Source organism: Schistocerca gregaria, unplaced genomic scaffold, assembly GCF_023897955.1.
Source record: "Schistocerca gregaria isolate iqSchGreg1 unplaced genomic scaffold, iqSchGreg1.2 ptg001325l, whole genome shotgun sequence".
In the NCBI taxonomy this organism is placed as follows: domain Eukaryota; kingdom Metazoa; phylum Arthropoda; class Insecta; order Orthoptera; family Acrididae; genus Schistocerca; species Schistocerca gregaria.
This window is the reverse complement of record NW_026062634.1, coordinates 1-5,000: the sequence shown is the minus strand read 5'-3', so window position 1 is coordinate 5,000 and position 5,000 is coordinate 1.

The following is a 5,000-nucleotide window of genomic DNA, read 5'->3' as shown; positions in this document are numbered from 1 at the left end:
CCCCTTCACCGGCCGGGAACAGTCCCACCAAGCCACCGCCGCGTATCGCTTCATACCCACATGGGCCTAGTCACGTGTGTGGATGTGGCGGGTACCGCTGAAACAACCGGTTAATAGCTGTACCGATCGTCGCCATCACAGATTCACCTCCAGCGTGAACAACCGCTCAACAACGGATTTCCAGTTCATTTGCGTATCTTGGGCAGTAAACGTAGATGTCCACCTACATTTGCGAATTCAACAATTCTTGCATGCCAGGATGTCATGTGTCACGACACGCTACATCAGACCACATACACACTGCGACATGTGCAGAAGAGAACACGTGGAAGGTGGCCCGCGCACGTATGCGATGTCCCTTCCGCGATCCACTGTCAACCGGCATCTGCGGCATGTCCCAGATATGGAACGCGGTCCACCAGGGTAGCACTTTGTGTGAGGCAATACGACAAAGTCGGAATACACGCGTCACTACATCAGACGGCTCACGCTGACCTGACCTGACCTGACTCACCGCACCACCACCCCCAGCGACCCAGGGTGACATACAATGCGTTCGTACGTTCCTCCCACACGCCTCTACGGCGTACCACAGTGCAACCTAGCTGTTATTGGGAGACGAGACAAGTAGCATCGAGCACATCATATGGAAATTGAGATTCGACACCGTTGGGCACAGCCAGCGTACGGTCACACGTATCACACTACTTCACTCTGTACGTAACGACCGATGATCGGTACAGCGTGTGGGTTACGCGTACGACATCAGCGGACAATGGACACAGACCATACCACGACGTACACTGAGGGCGTCGACATCTGAATGCAACTGAACAGCTGCGAGGCTCATTTAACACTCAAACGCCAGACCGACCAGCTTGAGAGGACAGAGACACAAAGAGGGGGACAGAGGGAGGGGGGGGGGGGCGATATAGTCCTATTGCAGTACAATTGACAGTGGATAGCGGGAATATGTGGAAAGTAAGCAACACTCGCAAGACATCTACATGAGGATAACAACGACACCAGAGATTCCGAGCAGTGAACTATGTTAGGCAAAGGGACAACGTGGGTTAGGTTAAGGGACAACGTGGGTTAGGTTAAGGGACAACGTGGGTTAGGTTAAGGGACAACGTGGGTTAGGTTAAGGGACAACGTGGGTTAGGTTAAGGGACAACGTGGGTTAGGTTAAGGGACAACGTGGGTTAGGTTAAGGGACAACGTGGGTTAGGTTAAGGGACAACGTGGGTTAGGTTAAGGGACAACGTGGGTTAGGTTAAGGGACAACGTGGGTTAGGTTAAGGGACAACGTGGGTTAGGTTAAGGGACAACGTGGGTTAGGTTAAGGGACAACGTGGGTTAGGTTAAGGGACAACGTGGGTTAGGTTAAGGGACAACGTGGGTTAGGTTAAGGGACAACGTGGGTTAGGTTAAGGGACAACGTGGGTTAGGTTAAGGGACAACGTGGGTTAGGTTAAGGGACAACGTGGGTTAGGTTAAGGGACAACGTGGGTTAGGTTAAGGGACAACGTGGGTTAGGTTAAGGGACAACGTGGGTTAGGTTAAGGGACAACGTGGGTTAGGTTAAGGGACAACGTGGGTTAGGTTAAGGGACAACGTGGGTTAGGTTAAGGGACAACGTGGGTTAGGTTAAGGGACAACGTGGGTTAGGTTAAGGGACAACGTGGGTTAGGTTAAGGGACAACGTGGGTTAGGTTAAGGGACAACGTGGGTTAGGTTAAGGGACAACGTGGGTTAGGTTAAGGGACAACGTGGGTTAGGTTAAGGGACAACGTGGGTTAGGTTAAGGGACAACGTGGGTTAGGTTAAGGGACAACGTGGGTTAGGTTAAGGGACAACGTGGGTTAGGTTAAGGGACAACGTGGGTTAGGTTAAGGGACAACGTGGGTTAGGTTAAGGGACAACGTGGGTTAGGTTAAGGGACAACGTGGGTTAGGTTAAGGGACAACGTGGGTTAGGTTAAGGGACAACGTGGGTTAGGTTAAGGGACAACGTGGGTTAGGTTAAGGGACAACGTGGGTTAGGTTAAGGGACAACGTGGGTTAGGTTAAGGGACAACGTGGGTTAGGTTAAGGGACAACGTGGGTTAGGTTAAGGGACAACGTGGGTTAGGTTAAGGGACAACGTGGGTTAGGTTAAGGGACAACGTGGGTTAGGTTAAGGGACAACGTGGGTTAGGTTAAGGGACAACGTGGGTTAGGTTAAGGGACAACGTGGGTTAGGTTAAGGGACAACGTGGGTTAGGTTAAGGGACAACGTGGGTTAGGTTAAGGGACAACGTGGGTTAGGTTAAGGGACAACGTGGGTTAGGTTAAGGGACAACGTGGGTTAGGTTAAGGGACAACGTGGGTTAGGTTAAGGGACAACGTGGGTTAGGTTAAGGGACAACGTGGGTTAGGTTAAGGGACAACGTGGGTTAGGTTAAGGGACAACGTGGGTTAGGTTAAGGGACAACGTGGGTTAGGTTAAGGGACAACGTGGGTTAGGTTAAGGGACAACGTGGGTTAGGTTAAGGGACAACGTGGGTTAGGTTAAGGGACAACGTGGGTTAGGTTAAGGGACAACGTGGGTTAGGTTAAGGGACAACGTGGGTTAGGTTAAGGGACAACGTGGGTTAGGTTAAGGGACAACGTGGGTTAGGTTAAGGGACAACGTGGGTTAGGTTAAGGGACAACGTGGGTTAGGTTAAGGGACAACGTGGGTTAGGTTAAGGGACAACGTGGGTTAGGTTAAGGGACAACGTGGGTTAGGTTAAGGGACAACTTGAGTTAGGTTAAGGGACAACTTGAGTTAGGTTAAGGGACAACTTGAGTTAGGTTAAGGGACAACTTGAGTTAGGTTAAGGGACAACTTGAGTTAGGTTAAGGGACAACTTGAGTTAGGTTAAGGGACAACTTGAGTTAGGTTAAGGGACAACTTGAGTTAGGTTAAGGGACAACTTGAGTTAGGTTAAGGGACAACTTGAGTTAGGTTAAGGGACAACTTGAGTTAGGTTAAGGGACAACTTGAGTTAGGTTAAGGGACAACTTGAGTTAGGTTAAGGGACAACTTGAGTTAGGTTAAGGGACAACTTGAGTTAGGTTAAGGGACAACTTGAGTTAGGTTAAGGGACAACTTGAGTTAGGTTAAGGGACAACTTGAGTTAGGTTAAGGGACAACTTGAGTTAGGTTAAGGGACAACTTGAGTTAGGTTAAGGGATAATGTGGTACAACCACAGTTAGGTTAAGGGATAATGTGGTACAACCACAGTTAGGTTAAGGGATAATGTGGTACAACCACAGTTAGGTTAAGGGATAATGTGGTACAACCACAGTTAGGTTAAGGGATAATGTGGTACAACCACAGTTAGGTTAAGGGATAATGTGGTACAACCACAGTTAGGTTAAGGGATAATGTGGTACAACCACAGTTAGGTTAAGGGATAATGTGGTACAACCACAGTTAGGTTAAGGGATAATGTGGTACAACCACAGTTAGGTTAAGGGATAATGTGGTACAACCACAGTTAGGTTAAGGGATAATGTGGTACAACCACAGTTAGGTTAAGGGATAATGTGGTACAACCACAGTTAGGTTAAGGGATAATGTGGTACAACCACAGTTAGGTTAAGGGATAATGTGGTACAACCACAGTTAGGTTAAGGGATAATGTGGTACAACCACAGTTAGGTTAAGGGATAATGTGGTACAACCACAGTTAGGTTAAGGGATAATGTGGTACAACCACAGTTAGGTTAAGCGATAATGTGGTACAACCACAGTTAGGTTAAGCGATAATGTGGTACAACCACAGTTAGGTTAAGCGATAATGTGGTACAACCACAGTTAGGTTAAGCGATAATGTGGTACAACCACAGTTAGGTTAAGCGATAATGTGGTACAACCACAGTTAGGTTAAGCGATAATGTGGTACAACCACAGTTAGGTTAAGCGATAATGTGGTACAACCACAGTTAGGTTAAGCGATAATGTGGTACAACCACAGTTAGGTTAAGCGATAATGTGGTACAACCACAGTTAGGTTAAGCGATAATGTGGTACAGCCACAGTTAGGTTAAGCGATAATGTGGTACAGCCACAGTTAGGTTAAGCGATAAAGTTGGTTAAATTTGGTATTGTGTGGGAAGGGTGCAGAGAGAGAGGGGGGGGGGTGGATAGTGGTGGCAGTACGCGGATGCCTGAGTCACCGTCAGATACGTCACGTCGGTTCGATGCTTGTAGCAAGAGGCTGGCGGATGTGTGTCTCTCACTTCTGCAATTTTTCATGTGGTATAACACGAGGGCGGGGGATGATATTTGGTGCCCCTCTGTGTAGGATGTGTGTTGGTGGTGTTGATTTATCTGAGCAATGGTAGTTGTCGGAGGAGTGGGGTATTGTGCTTTTATAGGTGGACCTACTGCTCTGGTTATCATAGTGTCGACGGTGCAATGTGGCAGAGAGGATGCACTCGACATTGTCGCATTCCAGATGTTTACGTATTGTGTGTCTCCGTTGCAGGCCGAGAGTGGTGCATGTTCGAGTGTCTGGCTGACGTGCGATTCACGTTGTGTGCCCAGTCTTACAGCACGTATAGGGACATTCGCATAAATCATCTATATGTGGCCTGCATCATTTACTAAGCAGTGCCGTGAGACGACCGAACTATTAGGAAAGTACTGATGTACCGCATAATGTTTACCTTCCACCACACGGCGAGTATCGACTCTGCCCAGCGTTGCCACCGCAGGCAGCGGTCACCGTCACCATTGTGCGGCGGAACGGAACATCTATATCCTCAGAGGGGCACTCTTTGCCGCCGGGCGTCAGGTCTCGCGGCCTGCCGGCCAGCGGCCACGACGAACTTACCGCATGTATAGGGACAGCGGGAATTTGGCATACTTGATATAACTCTTCATGAGACGCAAGATATAGGGGTGGATTGCAACTTACGACTGCGAGAAAAGTCCGCCGTTCATCCGCCATCTGTCTCGCGTGTGT